The sequence below is a fragment of the Eumetopias jubatus genome, unplaced genomic scaffold, assembly GCF_037043125.1.
Source record: "Eumetopias jubatus isolate StellerSeaLion01/CBP00866 unplaced genomic scaffold, mEumJub1_p1.0 scaffold_9, whole genome shotgun sequence".
Taxonomy (NCBI): Eukaryota; Metazoa; Chordata; class Mammalia; order Carnivora; family Otariidae; genus Eumetopias; species Eumetopias jubatus.
The window spans coordinates 21,275,363-21,292,295 of record NW_028274815.1 but is presented as its reverse complement, the minus strand read 5'-3'; positions in this window follow the sequence as shown (position 1 = coordinate 21,292,295).

The following is a 16,933-nucleotide window of genomic DNA, read 5'->3' as shown; positions in this document are numbered from 1 at the left end:
AACTTAGAATACTTAGAAATGATCAAAGCAATAAGCTATCATGGAAGAAATATGGTGTTAAAAGAAATTGAACTAAGAACAGAAAAGGTCAGAAGAGGGAGAAATGAAGGATTAAAATTGGGAGAAGCAAGAATCAAAACTGACTTGAGTTGCAAAGTTTTAATGATATCATCAAAAGGAATAATGGGACAAGAAAGAAAGAAGGAAGAAGGAAAGGAAGGAAAAGAAATAAAGAGAAAGGGAGAAAGAAAAGGGAGGGAGGAAGGAAGAAGGAAGGAGGGAGGGAGGGAGAAGGGAAGGAAGGAAAGAAAAAGAAAGAAAGAAAGAAAGAAAGAAAGAAAGAAAGAAAGAAAGAAAGAAAGAAAGAAAGAAAGAAAGAAAGAAAGAAAGAAAATTTAATGGCTGAAGGCAGCAGATTCCCCCCTCCCTCCATCCCAGCTTAAAAACAAAAACCACACCATCAACTCCAGGAGGTGAACCCAAAACAATCCATGTTGGAACAACTGGTCCAGCACTGTGATTTAAAAAAATGGACCTTGAGTTGGCTAGATCTAAGGTTCTACATCTGTCCCTTTTTTAAAAAGAGACCTTGAGTAAGTTACCATCTCTAAACCTGTTTTCTCATCTGTAAAGTGAGAATAAGATAGAAACTACCATAAGGGGATGCCTGGGTGGCTCCATCGGTTAAGCATCTGCCTTTGGCTCAGGTCATGATCCCAGGGTCCTGGGATCAAGTCCCGCATTGGGGGGGGTCCTTGCTCAGCAGGGAGCCTGCTTCTCCCTCTGCTGCTCTTCCTGCTTGTGCTCTCTCTCGCTATGTCAAATAAATAAATAAAATCTTTAAAAAAAGAAACTACCATAAGGTTGTGTGAGGATTAAATGGGGTGCAGTGTTCGGTTTTCATTTAAGCCTCAGCAGTGTTATTACCACAAGAACTGAGAAAACTTTTTCCACTTGAGGATCATTGGCTTGTAGAAAAATGCAAACCTAGAGAGACATAAATCTTAACAAATCACATATTTTGAGACATGAAACCCGTTCTGTTAATCGATGGGGACATCCTAGAAGGGAAGGGACTTCCCCTAAATCCATCTTTGCAACTTTATGCCTCTTCTAAAGTGATTATGGATCCAGTCGGAACCCTAACCAGTCTAGGGGTTGTATATTCACATATAAAAATGTAAATATGTAAGTTAACCTTTTTTTGATGTTTAAAGAAAAACAAAAAAATCATCCAAGGCAAACGATGATTTTCAAATAATTGGCTATCCAACTAGGTACTAAAATAATAACTGCTCAATTCACACTACTTAGAAAATGAGAGCAGCAAGAAATAAACATAGTGGTTCTCTTTTAACATGAAGACATACAGAGTAACCCCCTGGATGGATCAATGCAAAACAGGGCTATAAGGCACACATCATCTATCACAGGAACTAGAATTTTTATAACAGCAAAAGTCAGGGCTCTGAAGAGCAAAGAAGGCTTCAGATAAATTGAGAGAGAGACAGGAGGGGAGGGCACAGGGTATGACAACTTGACCTGCATAAAATGGTGGAAAAACTCATAGAAGCATCAAAAGTCAGAAGAGAACAGAGTTAGAGAGAAAAGGCACTTTCGAGAGGCAGAGCCAGGGCACTTGAATGCTTTAACCCTTTTCTAAGCCAAAACATGTGAAGCTACACTTGTGACTTACAAATTCATAGACTCATGGCATGATACGATGGAGTCACAGTGATCTGATTTTGAATCCCTGTTCTATCTCATTTAGCTGGGTCATCTTAGACAATTACTAATCATCCTGAACTTCAGTTTCTTCATCTGGATAGTGGGGTTATCAGCTGCCAAACCAAGCTATTGTGAAGATTAAAATAATCCATGTAAAGAACCTGGCAGTGGGACTAGCAGTCCCTTAAACATTGATTCTCTTCCCCCTGAAAGATGTAAACCATCTAAGGAAACACTGTTGTATCTTCTATAATACTTAAACCGGTGTCTTGTATGTACTAAGGGCTCAATACACAGAAATAAGATTGAATCACATTTGCATTAGAGGAAATCTTAAAAAGGATCTAAACTAATTTCCTGCTCCATGCAACAATGCCCTAAGCAACCAATGGCCTGTCCAGTGTCTGAATACTCCCAGTGAGTTTGCTGATGCCAAAAGGACCGATTCCAGTACTGGGTATTTCTGACAGAAAAGTGTTCCACATACTGAGTCTAAGTGTGTTTCCCTGAAACATCATCCATTTGTTTTAATTCTGTGCTCTGGAGCAACACAGAATGAACTTTTCCTCACATTCACATGACAGCTCTTCAACTATGTGAAGATAGCATTGGTATTTTCCTTTAAGCTGCTCCAAGCTAACTCTCTTTGGTAAGATGACTCTCGGATAACTATCAGCCCTACCATTTTGGTTTGCATACGTCCCTCCAGTGGAATGTGGCACCCATAACTGAACGTTATTTGAGTCGAGGATCTAACTCTATGGAAATGCCCAGATCAGGCTACCACTGGCAGGTTATAGGAATCAGGGTCAATTGGGATACTCCCTAAGACTGAGGTGATTTGGTACTTGATTGAGAAGAAACCCCCTTCCATATGAACCTGGCCTTGTAACCATTCTTTAAGTCACTAAAGCTATTCAATAAATTATGATAAAAATTACCTCTTACATATGCAAACTTAAAAAGGAGAGAAATGGTAATTCACAGGAATATAAGAAGAATGTATGAAGAAATGTTCAAATTCACTTGTAATCAGAGAAGTTCAAACAAGATAGTATTTTCTGCCAATCAGAATGACAAAAAATTAAACAGATGGATAATGCCAAGTGTTGGTGAGGATACGGAGGGACAAGAACTCTTGTGCATAGCTGGTGGGAGTGCAGTCTGGTCCAGCCATTCTGGAAAGCAATGAGGCAATATATAATAAATGATGTACATGCCTATGATATCAATAATACTACTCCTGGGTGTGTTCATGAGAAATCCTCACATAGGTTCATCATGGCTTTCTTTGTGGCTGCTAGACAGAATCAATCTAAGCATCTGTTACTAGAGGAATGAGTAAATAAAATGTGGAGGATGCATATTGAGTTAGTCCAGATCACAAAGGGTCGGCCTAGGAATGAAAATTGGCCAATATTGGGTGCCTGGGTAACTCAGTTGGCCAAACATCTGCCTTCAGCTCAGGTCATGATCCCAGGGTCCTGGAATTGAGCCCCATGTCGTTGGGCTCCCTGGTCAGCGGGGAGCCTGCTTCTCCCTCTTCCTCTGCCCTTCCCCTGGCTTGTGCTCTCTCTCACTCACACTCTCTCGAATAAATAAATATTTTTTTAAAAAATTGGCTAATATTGGGGTGCCTGAGTGACTTAGTCAGTTAAGCATCTGACTCTTGATTTTGACTCAGGTGATGATCTCAGTGTTGTGGGATCGAGCCTCCCATTGGGCTCCGTGCCCAGCATGGATCTGCTTGTACCTCTCCCTCTGCTTCTCTCCGTGCTCACTTGCTAATGCACGCTCTCTTTCAAATAAATAAATAAAATCTTAAAAAAAAGAACAGAAAATTGGCTAACATGACAACTCAGACCCAAGGCTACATTGTTATCACTTTAGTTTGCTAATACACTAGCAACCAAGTAAAGCAAAGAACAAGGCCATACACATGCCCAAATTCTCATGATCAGTGCAGGCCATGTAGAGGGAGAAAGATGGGTCTAATGAGTTCAGAGTCGGGACTAAGTTTTTATAGGATTAGGTTTGGTGAGAGGCTGGGCCAGCATTCAAGGGCCTATCATTTACCATGTAAGAAAATTCTTCCTCTTGTACTATTGGGCCAATAGCAGGCCTGTGCATGGCCTACCCCACACGCTATAAAATACTGTGTAGCAATATTAAGCTAGTAACAAGCTGCATGTTCACCAACTGGAACAAAGGAAACAAAATGATATACAGTACAATGCCATTCCTGTAAATTAAAAACATACAAAACGATATTGCATGAGGTTTCACACATATTTAATAATGTACATCAAACACATTACAGAGGGAACCTGTGGAAAGGGAGAGCAATGAGAGGGGCTGAGGGAAAAATATGAAATAAAATAAAATGAGAAGGACCTTGCACAGATTAAAAATGTCAGTCGTCAGTGTGCAGATAAGTGAGGAAGGTGGTTAACTCAGTACTCGGCCTCCCAGATCTAAATTTTTACTTTTATTTATTTATTTTTAGAGAGGGGGGAGCAAAGGAAGAGGGAAATAGAGAACCAGATCTAAATTTTTAAACAAAACAGAAGTGAGGAGGGGATTCAGTTGTACCTGGAGATAGGGGCACCTGGGTAGCTCTGCAGGTTAAGCATCTGCCTTCGGCTCAGGTCATGATACCAGGGTCCTGGGATTGAGCCCCTCATCAGGCTCCCCACTCAGCAGGGAACCTGCTTCGTCTTCTGCCCCTCCCCCTGCTTGTGCTCACATGCTTGCACATGCTCTCTCTCTCTCAAATAAATAAATAAATAAAATCTTTTATTTTTATTTTTTTTAAGGTTTTATTTATTTATTTAAGAGAGAGAGAACACGAGAGGGAAGAGGGTCAGAGGGAGAAGCCGACTCCCTGCTGAGCAGGGAGCCCGATGTGGGACTCGATCCCGGGACTCCAGGATCATGACCTGAGCCGAAGGCAGTCGCTCAACCGACTGAGCCACCCAGGTGCCCAATGAATAAAATCTTTTAAAAAATTGTACCTGGAGATAGAGGAAATCAATACTGATACTCCTCGTAGATATGAGTGATAGCAAAGTGAGAAAAAAAAAAAAACTCTACTTGGTTTGGCTTGAAAAAAAGAATAGATTCTGGCTGTTTGTTTTTATGCCTAATTACCTTGTAACATAACAATAGTTATGCAAATTTTAAAATTTGTGACAGATTTATTTGATCACATTGATTGATTACAGAAGCTCAGACTTCATGGAATTGTCCATTCATGAAGCTGGGAGCTCAGCTCTCAGCTGTCACCTGTCAGCCCTTATCCAGTCCTGCTTCCAGAGCTTTGGACTAAGCACCCAGTTATTTGCAGGCTATCCCACCTCTTTCCTGGAGCCCGAGAGAGGGTGGAAGCATGGGGTATCAAAAGCCTCCACACTATATACCAATTGAGTTGGACACTGCCAAGATAATATCTGAGGGCAGCCATCTCAACTATCCAAACTACTCCGAGAGGAAACCAGGCCTTTGACACATAGCTTGTACATCCAGCATTCCACTACCTTTTGCCCTGCTTGGGGCAATGGTGTCCGTGACAGCCATGTGGAAATCCTACAGGGATTTCTCTGCCTCGTTCCCTCCACTGCCAGTCCCCCAGACCTCACCCATAGTCCCACTCCCTTCCTTGTGGAACAGACATTTGTCAGGTTTTTGGCTGCCCAGCATTGAACCCGCTTCCTTTGACAAGTCGACTCCCCACCGCAAGCTGCCAGGATGCAGAACCCTCCTCCCACTGTTTCCCTTCCCCAGCACCCACCCCCGCAAACACACATCTAGGCTGTGGGAACATGAGCTGGGCTCTACCAGCCCGAAGCACCAGCCTAAAGCTTTGGTACAGGGGCGCCTGGTGGCTCAGTCGGTTGAGCGGCTGCCTTCGGCTCAGGTCATGATCCCAGGGTCCTGGGATCGAGCCCCGCATCGGGCTCCCCACTCAGCAGGAAGCCTGCTTCTCCCTCTCCCACTCCCCCTGCTTGTGTTCCCTCTCTCACTGTGTCTCTCTCTGACAAATAAATAAATAAAATCTTAAATAAATCGATAAATAAATAAATAAATAAATAAAGCTTTGGTACAGGGACAGACGACACAAAGCAACAGGCACGGGGGGGCATGTCCTGGGGAGGCGGTAGGGTGCAGCAACAGTACTTGGTTCCCAGGGCACGTGCGAGCCCCAGAGCTGGATAGCATCCCAGGCCCAGTGCTGCCCACCCTGGCCCTGCAGGCTGCATCTCTTTGGTGTGCGTGGGGCAGTGATGGCCTCATGCACCCTCTGCAGGTGCAGCCTGCTTGTGCCCTAACTCCTCAGTCTGGTTCTCCAGACTCAGTAATTCTGAGAGCTTCCCAATAACCTTTCAATAAACTTATTTTCTGCTTCTATTTGCCAAAATCAGTTTGTGTTGCAACCAAGATCCCGGACTATCACACTTACTTCTGGTAGAACTCCCACAGTGACTCCAATTTTGCCTGACGTTCCCGCCACGTTTACTTTACCTTTCTCATTTTCTGCCGACCTTGCTGCGTGGACCTGCCACACCCCTGCTCACACTGGGCCTCTGTCTGCCAGTCTTTCTCATAAGGCTGCTGTACCTTTGATCTCTCTTTCCTAGGACTCCATGGCCTCCCTCTAGCCCCCTCCCTAGCACTCAGGCACCCTGCGCTCCCAGCCCATCCTGAGGCCTGGACAGCTGGGTGGTCATCCTAACCCTGTTGCAATGTCAGCAGTGGACCTAGTGCTGAGAGGGGAGAGAGTCCTTAGATGCTACAAAGAGGGGCCTTTAGGAGGAAAGAGGGGCACATGCAGAGAGATGGGAGGGTAGCAAGACTTTTCCTATTTTTATTATTTTATTTAATAATACAAGTTGTCATTTACTCAGTTCTTGCACTGTGCTGGCCCTTTATATGCATGACCTCACATTAATACTTCAAGGTAGGGACGATTATAATCCCCATTTTCAGATGAGGAAACAAGAGTTTGAAGAAGTTGGGGTGCCTGGCTGGCTCAGTCGGTGGAGTGTGCAACTCTTGGTCTTGGGGTTTTAAGTTCAAGACCCATGTTGGGTGTAGAGCTTACTTTAAAAAAAAAAAAAAGTGGAAGAAGTTAAGAGGGATGGAATAGATGATGCCTGGGATCTCCTTCAAAATAATTGGAGGGAGGGAGACAAAGCAAGGAATGATGAAACAAGATAGGCCACGGGTTGGTAATTGTTCAAGCTGAATAATAGATATTTGGAAATTTATCATACTATTATGTCTAATTTCTCTATATTCGAAATTTTAGTATGTGTTGTTTTCTTTTAAGTGAAGAAACTTGATCAAAGTTATAAAAATAATAAATGATAAAGTTGGGTTTTGATTCCAGACCCTCCAGACTTCAAAACCTGCTCTCTTAACCTCTACACTGGATTCCTGACAAGTTACCTAAAAAAGATCTAAGAGGAAAAGCTTAGTGATTTTCAGAGGATTCAAAGGGGATTCAGCGGCCTCTTGGCTAATTTCTGCTCCTGTTTTCCAGGTAAATTTTGGCAAGGATCAACAGAGTATGGCCAGATATTAATTCCCCATGCCTAGAGCTTATTATAAAGAAGATGTCCTCATTTTCTCTGCCTGTTTCTGAAGAGATGCAGAAGCAGCCCATGAGTCTTTGGCAGCCAAAGTTTTCTAAAAACACCCAGGCAACAGCTGTCCTTGGACTGTCACCTGACTTGCCAGGCCCTGACTCAGCGCCACTCCCCCGGCCCAGCCCCCACTGCTGAGCTAGATCTGACTTGCCCTTTCCTGGCTGAGCTGAACCGGTTGGGCCAGCCCTGCCCTGCCCTGTCCCAGCATCCTCCTCAGTGGGTGGTTTCTTGCTCCCTTACTCTCACCTGGGATTCCCACCTTTGCACCTCTCCTGTCATCAGAGCAGCAAACTCATGCCTGAAACTTGAACTCCGACGGGAGCCAAAAGACAACCTCCCAGATGTTGGAGACATGGACAGGGCCCTGGAAGCTGTCCTTGGACAGAAAAAATGGACTGGGTATCAGCATCTCCTACTATCGGCAAAGGAAGTCTTCCTTCTCTGGGTGACTCTAGCATTAGCTTTAGGAGAAAAGCAGAAACAAAAATACAAAGACACTGCACCTCTCCCATAGAGGAGGATTCCACCCCTAGGCTCAAGCCCAGAAGAGACTGGGTCTGGGGAAATATGGAGACCATATTTTTGGTCAGTGTTTCTGTGGAGAAACTTCTGTGGGTCCTCTCATCACTCCCTTTTCTTGGTCTAGACATAAGCCATAGTAAGTGCTCACATGACATACTCCGCAGGTGCTGGTGCTCATTAAGCCCGGGCGCAAGGCGACTGGACAATGCAGACACTGACCCACTGCTAAGTCACCAGAGTTAGCTTTCTCCCTGATGTCAGCTCCATCCCTCAGGCCTCCAGGCCAGCCTGTTCTGAATCCTGGCCCTGCCACTTAGACACATGTGACCCTAGGATAATAACTAATCTCTCTGAGCTCAGTTTTTGTCATCAGTAAAATAGGAATAAAATACCTACCTTGTAGGTTTGTTGTGAAGGTCAAAGAAAGTAGTGTATATAAAACACTTAGTAGATACACAGCACACATCGGTTTCCTTCACCTAGCTTTGGGATTGCCTTCACCTTGCCTGTCCTGCTCAAATAGGACTTGCCTTTCCTGCTCAAATTGGACTTATAGCAAAGGTTTCAGGCCTGAGACCAAGCACGGCTCTCATGTCTTAATTCTGAACATTGACACCTACCTTCCCATGGATTCCTACACGGGCTAGCTGTTTCTGATCATCAAATGCAAAATTCCAAGCAATATTTTCTTAAATTAAGAGGTTTTTTTTTTTTAAGATTTTATTTATTTATTTGACAGAGAGAGAGAGACAGAGAGAGAGGGAACACAAGCAGGGGGAGTGGGAGAGGGAGAAGCAGGCTTCCTGCCAAGCAGGGAGCCTGATGCGGGGCTTGATCCTAGGACCCTGGGATCATGACCTGAGCTGAAGGCAGACGCTTAACGACTAAGCCACCCAGGTGCCCCTTAAATTAAGAGTTTTGATCGATTTGCCCATGTCAATTAATGTTGGTTCCAAGTACCCATCTTTTTTTTTCCAAACACCCAAAGATCATTTATTTTAAATAACCCAATTTTGAAATGTATAGCATCAACAATAACTCATTATAAATTGTCCCCTACCATAAAGCTGGGCCAATCACACTCCATGGCCACACACATGACCCAGGCCATGACGGTCAAAATCTAATCCCAAGTTTTAGTTGGAAATGCAAAACTTGCTACCTTGGAAGGTTGTAATCCTGTAGACATTGGTGGCCATTTGCCACCACTTAGGGAGAGTCTGCCTGAGAATGAAACCAACATGGGATAGCAGAGCTGAGAGATGGAAAGAAAGGGGTTCTTGGATGACATCATTTGAGCCTCTAGACTTAGCTTTGCCTAAAGCTAACCAACCCCTGTAATTTTTGGCTATGTGAGCCAATACATTGTATTCTTTTTATAAACCGGCTTAAGCTGGAATTCTATTGCTTGCAAAAGAAGTCCTGACTAATACAGTATGAGTGTTGTTGGTTGAGCAATAGAATATATCATCTAAAATGTTGTGTTTTAAAGTTTCGTTTTTGTTTTTTTGTTTTTTTTAAGTAGGCTCCACACCCGGCATGGAGCCCAACACAGGGCTTGAACTCACAACCCTGAGATCAAGATCTGAGCTGAGATCAAGAGTCGGATGCTCGGGGGCGCTTGGATGGCTCAGTGGTTAAGCGTCTGCCTTCAGCTCAGGTCATGATCCCAGGAGCCCCGTGTCAGGCTCCCTGCTCCCCGGGAAGCCTGCTTCTCCCTCTCCCACTCCCCCTGCTCATGTTCCCTCTCTCGCTGTGTCTCTCTGTCAAATAAATAAAATCTTAAAAAAAAAAAAAGAGAGTCAGATGCTCAACCGACTGAGCTACTCAGGCGCCCCTAAAATGTTGTGTTTTATGTAGAATTTTTGTATGATCATGTTGTGTGTGCAACATTATTTTTATAACAACTTTATTGAGATATAATTCACATACCATAAAATCCTCCTATTAAAGTATATAATCCAATGATTTTTAGTGCAGTCACAGAGTTGTGCAACTACTACAATTATATTTTAGAACATTTTCATCACCCCCAAAAGAAACTGTATCTATTAGCAGTGACTCCCCAACACCCACCTCCCAACGTTCCTTTAACCCCTACCAACTACTAACGTAGTTTCTGTCTCTATGAACTTGCCTATTCTGGACATTTAATATAAATGAAATCATACAGTATGTGGCCTTTTGTGACTGACCTCTTTCACTTAGCGTAAGGTTTTCAAGCTTCATGCATGTTGTAGCATGAATCAGTGTTTTATTCCTTTTATGGATAAATAACTTTATATGCTATGGATACATCACGTTTTCTTCATACGTTCATCATTGATGCACATTTGTGTTGTTTCTAACTTTTGGGTTATTATGAATTATGCTGCTATGAACATTTATGTACAAGTTTTTGTGTGGATGTATGTTTCAGTTCTCTTGGGTACATACCCAGGAATGGAATTGCTGAGCCATATGGTAACTTCATGTTTAACTTTTTGAGGAATTGCCAAACTATTTTTTCAGAGTAGCTGAATGAGCCATATTTAATTCCTACTAGCAATGTCTAAGGCTTCTAGTTTCTCTACATCCTCAACAATACATGCTATTGTCTGTTTTTTATTTTATTTATCCCAATAGGAGGTGAAATGGTATCTCACTGTAGTTTTGATTTGCATTTCCCTAATGATTAATGATGTTGAGCATCTTTTCATGTGCTTATTGGCCATTCCTATAGCTTCTCTGGAAAAATGTATATTCAAATCCTTTGCCCAGTTTTGAATTGGGTTGTCTTTTTATTTTATTTTTTTTAAGATTTTATTTATTTATTTTACAGAGACATAGCCAAGCAGGGGGAGTGGAAGAAGGAGAAGCAGGCTTCCAGCCCAGCAGGGAGCCCAATATGGGGCTCAATCCCAGGACCCTGGGACCATGACCGGAGCCGAAGGCAGACACTTAACGACTGAGCCACCCAGGTGCCCCTATTTTATTTTTTTTTAAGGTAATCTCTACACCTAACATGGGGTTTGAACTCAGGATCTTGAGATCAAGAGTCACACGCTGAACCCACTGGGCCCTCCAGGCACCCCTGGGTTGTCTTTTAATTTGTACAAGTTACTTTTAAGTTCTGGATACAAGCCTCTTTTCAGATGTATGATCTGCAAATATTTTCTCCCATTCTGTGGGTTTTCTTTTCACTTTCTTGATGGTGTCTCCTAAAGCCCAACAGTTTAAAATTTTGACAGTCTAATTTATCTTTTGTTTTTTCTCCCACTCCTGCTTTTGGTATCATGTCTTTCTTCTTCTTCTTTTTTTTTTTTTAAATAATCTCTACACCCAACGTGGGGCTTGAACTTACAACCCCAAGATCAAGAGTCGCACGCTACCGACTGAGCCTTCCAGGCACCCCGATGTCTTAAAAACCATTGCCTAATACAAGGTCAGGAAGATTTACTCATGGGGTCTCTGGGTGGCTCAGTGGGTTAGGTGTCTGCCTTCAGCTCGGGTCGTGGTCCCTGGGTCCAGGGATCGAGCCCTGAAATCAAGCCCCTTGTCGGTGTCTAGCCTCCTGCTTGACAGGGAGCCTGCTTTTCCCTCTCCCTCTGCTGGTGCTCTCTCTCTCCTTCCCTCTCTCTTTCTCTCCCTCGCTCAAATAAAAAAAAAAAATCTTTAAAAAAAAAAAGATTTATGCGTAGATTGCCTTTTAAGAATTTTATAGTTTTAGCTCCTACATTTAGGCCTATGATCCATCTTGAGCTTTTTTTTTTTAATATGGTATGAGGTAGGGGTCCAAATTCATTTTTTTTGCATGTGGATATCCTGTTTTTTCAGCACCATTTGTTGTATTTTTCCCCCACTGATACAACATTATTTTCGTAAGCATGTTTTACTCAGAAAAATATTAATGTGAATTTACATTCTCTGAACATACCCTAGTTGCTTCTGTCAGTAATGTTGCATAGTAGGGACTGGGAGAAGGGTGATTTCTGTGGACAATTAAACATTTGGTCACAGAATATGATGAGTATGTGTACAATGATGCCCAAAGTTTGGTGTACATCGCTATCATCTAGGGAAATTTTTTTTTAAGATTTTATTTATTTATTCATGAGAGACAGAGGGAGAGAGAGAGAGAGAGAGAGAGAAGCAGAGGGAGAAGCAGGCTCCCAAGGAGCAGGGAGCTCGATGCGGGACTCGATCCCAGGACCCTGGGATCATGACCTGAGCCGAAGGCAGACGCTTAACCATCTGAGCCACCCAGGCGCCCTAGGGAAATTTTTTTTTAATGGGAATCCCCAAGCCCCACCCTAACCTACTGCATCAGAATTTCCTGGAAGCAGGGTGGAGAAATAGGCAAAACAGGTGAAAGTGATTAAGAGGTACATACTTCTTGGGGCACCTGGCTCGCTCAGTCAGAGAGCATGCAATTCTTGATCTTGGGGTCATGAGTTCAAGCCCCCTGTTGGATGCAAAGCTTATATTTAAAAAAAAAAAAAGGAAAGAAAGAAAAAGGAGAGAGAGAGATACGCACTTCCAGTTATAAAATAAATAAGTCATGGGGATGAAAAGTATAGGATAGGGCATATAGTCAATAATATTGTCATAACTGTGTGGTGACAGGTGACAGGTGCTAAGTACACTTATCATGGTGAGCATATTATAATGTCTGTAATTGTCAAATCACTGTGTTGCACACCTGAAACTACACATTATATGTCAACTATACTGTAATTAATTTTTTTAATTTTTGTAAAAAGAAATTTAAAAAGTCAGTTAATAAAACCTGAAAAGATTGTAGTTCAGAAATAAATTTAAAAAAAAAAAGAATTTCCTGGCAACAGTCTATTCCATATATTGAATCATAAAATACTAGGGCTGGAAGACTCCGTAAGACTACAAAATTCACTTCTTCGCTTTTAAATTGATTATATAATTGGAAGATGATTGGCTTTTGCCCTCACTCCTTGTACATCCACATCAAAGCCAGACTGAGCACTCTGTTTGCATCCCCCTAATACATTCCAGTTCCAAAGTATTTAGGACTAATGAGATTTTACTGAAGACTTCATGGGAAGATGAAGAAGAGGATTACACTGCATACCACAAAGCAAAACTGAATTAGATCCCTCCATCTGACCAGCTAGACCTGTTCTTCCTTCAGAAGTTTTCTCCAGGGGCACCTGGGTGGCTCAGTTGGTTAAGCGACTGCCTTCAGCTTGGGTCATGATCCGGGGTCCTGGGATTAAGCCCCACATCGGGCTCCCTGCTCAGTGGGGAGCCTGCTTCTCCCTCTTCTTCTGTCTGCCCCTCCCCCTGTTTGTGCTCTCTCTCTCTCTGTCAGAAAAATAAATAAAATCTTAAAAAAAAAAGTTTTCTCCTTTGCCAGGTCTTTTCTCTCCATCCCTCCTACTCCATAACTTCTGGTCTTTATGGTCATAGAACCATATCAAGATTTCCTGCTTAACAAGATGCCAGGCTAAGTATCAGACAAAATGGCTTACTTAATGTCGTTGTAGCTCATTAGTGGCAAATTGGGTATGGAATGTTCATTATAGGGGTTGAAGCACAACCTCTGAACCCACTCATATTCATTGTCTTCAGTTTCTTTTGCTTAATAGCCTATGGGACACATGGAGAAGGTGTTATTACTTCATTTTCTAAAAATAGAGAAATTGAGGTAGAGTGACAATGAGTGACTTTGCAACTCAGATAATAGAAGGTCTCAGTCTGAGGTCTAGGATTGTTCATCTTTAGCAGGATATATGAATTGCAGCTGAAATCTCATTGGGAAGCCACAGTGGGAAATGTAACCAGTAAGGGACACTGCGTAATCCTGGGCACAGTAATGTGAGGAAAAGTCTAAAAAAAACAGAGCTTTAGGGCTGATAAGGCACACTGACAAAAGGGAATGGGGGGAAACTGTCAGTATTTCTCCCACAGTGACAGGAAAGAGAGGGCAGTGTTGGGCAAGGCAGGATCCTGTTTGGCAAGGAACATCTGTCCTCATGTAGGAAAGCATGACTCATCAGGGTGCCCCAGCTCAGTGACACAGTCTCTTAAGATCTTCCAAGTCCCCGTAGTCCAACTCTGTATTTACCAAGCAACTCTCAGCTCTACTTTTGGCTTCCGCAGCACGCCTTCCCACAGAGTAAAGAATGTGCTGACTGGGGTTTCTTCGGGGCCTATTGTCAATTATGTTTTACAGGATGAATGAATAATGCTGCATCTGGGCTATCTCTCATGGGTCTGGTGGAGAGTGAGTTTATTCATTCAACATTAATTCAACAAATATTTATTGAGTGCCATGTACATGACAGGGGCATTGGTCTGTGCCCTTGTGATACAAGATAAGGACCTATCCTCACCAAGTGCACCGGCTAATGAGGGGTGACACGTAACAAAACAAACAGATCAATAGATAATTCCAGACTGTGATACTCCACACCTACAGTTATTGAATTCCTTCCAACAGGCTTGGTTGTACCCCAGGTTCTGAAGCCCCCCACCACCACATCTTCCCCAGAATGACTTAAGAAGTTTTAGCCCAATCTCAGAGGACTCAGCGTGAAATTTCCCCTCTGGTCTGGCCTGGACCCTGAGAAACTGTTTCAGTAACTACACTTAAGACCCACGGCGTTCTTCACCACCACAGCTCTAGCCCCTGGGCCTCCGTCTTATTTCCTACCCATGACTTGATAACCTCATCCATTTGTTCATCTGACAGACACTTCTGAGCTCTTACTGAACACCAAGCATTGTGCTTGCGCTGGAGATTCAGGAATGAGTAAGACCTGGTCCCCCCCTTCTAGTCCACAGTCCAAGGAAAGGGATACACAGTAATGTATAATGTAATGGTTCCTGCTTCTCCTCTGGAAATGCAGGGTAGCTATGTGGACAGAAGAGGGATCCCGGAGTCACACTGGAGAGTGGTGTGGCCAGGGAAATTTTCCCTGAGGAGAGGATCTTTAAATCGAGGTTTTGGAGGTTTTTTCCTAAGTAACTTCTGTTTTCTTTACAAAAATAACAAATGTTGAAACTTTAGAAAATACAGAAAACAAAGGGCATTTAAAGTCACCCATAAAGCCACCATTGATAACACTTTGGTGGCATGGACCTAAGGGTCTCTTCACTATTTGAGCCTCGTTTTCTGTTTTGTTTTGTTTTTAAAGATGCATTTATTTATTTTTAGAGAGAGAGAGAGTGCCTGCATGGGGAAGAGGGACAGAGGGAGAGGGAGAGAGAGAATCTTGAGCAGACTCCCTACTGAGCAGATTCCCTACTGAGTGTGGAGCCTGATATGGGGCTCAATCTCACAACCCTGAGATCATGACCTGAGCCAAAATCAAGAGTCAGATGCTCAAGTAACTGAGCCACCCAGTCGGCCCATATTTGAGCTTAGTTTGGAAGTGCAAAACTTTGAAGGCAGGGAGGAGAAAGTATATAGTAAAGGCAATTGTCTAAGAACCAGATGTAATAGATAAAGACAAGAAATATATATATTTGCTTTGTTCACTGAAATGTTGTTGGCACCTAGCCGATACAGGGCAGATAGTACTTGCTCAACATATATTGATTAGTTAAAAAAAAAAAAGGAACAAGATGTAATGGAAAGATGAGCCTTTGAATATTAAAGCATAAGAATGTAATTCCTTTGGGATGCCGGGGTGGCTCCGTCAGTTAAGCCTCTGCCTTTGGCTCAGGTCATGATCCCAGGGTCCTGGGATCAAGTCCCACACATCAGGCTCCTTGTCAGCAGGGAGTCTGCTTTTCTCTCTGCCTGCCGCTCCCCCTGCTTGTGCTTGCTCTCATTCTCTGTCTGACAAATAAATAAATAAATTCTTTAAAAAAAAAGAATGTAATTACTTCTCTGAGATCCAACATCCCCAAAACTGAAAAGAGAGGGTCCTGGGGCACCTGGCTGCCTCAGTCGGTAGAGCATGTGACTCTTGATCTCGGGGTTGTAAGTTCCAGCTACACATCAGGTGTAGAGATTACTTAAAAATAAAAAAATTAGGGGCGCCTGGGCGCCCAAGTGTCTGAGTCTTGATTTTGGCTCAGGTCATGATCCCAGGGTTGTGAGATCGAGCTCCACATTAGGCTGCATGCCCAGCGTGCAGCCTGCTTAAGATTTTTTTTCTGTCTCCAGGTGCCTGGGTGGCTCAGTCGTTAAGCATCTGCCTTCGGTTCAGGTCATGATCCCAGGGTCCTGGGATCGAGCCCCTCATCGGGCTCCCTGCTCGACGGGAAGCCTGCTTCTCCCTCTCCTACTCCCGCTGCTTGTGTTCCCTCTCTCACTGTACTCTCTGTCAAATAAATAAATAAAATCTTAAAAAAAAAAAAGAAAGAAAGAAAAAGGAGAAAGGAATAGAGCCAGAAGCTTTAAAAAAAAAAAAAAGATTCTTTTTCTGTCTCTCCTCCACTCTTCAAAATAAATAAATAATAAAAATAAATTAAAAAGGGGCGCCTGGGTGGCTCAGTTGGTTAAGCGACTGCCTTCGGCTCAGGTCACGATCCTGGAGTCCCGGGATCGAGCCCCGCATCGGGCTCGCTGCTCAGAGGAGAGTAGGCTTCTCCCTCTGACCCTCTTCCCTCTCGTGCTCTCTATCTCTCATTCTCTCTCTCTCAAATAAATAAATAAAATCTTTTAAAAAATCATTTAAAAACAATAAATTAATTAAAAAATAAAAAATTTTCAAAAATTAAAAAAAGGAAAAGAGTCCAGGGAAAAGACTATACTTGGCCGGGGTCTCTTGTCATTTGTTACTAAATTTTTATTTTATAATTTGTGGTTCTGTTATCACATTCTTTGCCTAATCAAATGTCACAAAATGTTCCCCCCATATGATCTTCTAGAAGGTTAACAGTGTTAGGTCTACGATCCGTTCTGAGTTCAGTCGTATACCTGGTATGAGGTATGTGTCAAGTTCATTTTTTTCCCACACATATCCTGTCGCTACAGCACCATCTGTTTGAAAGAGTATCCTTTCAACATAACTGAATTACACTGGCACTCTTGTAAAAGAACATCACTTGATTTGATGAATTAGAGT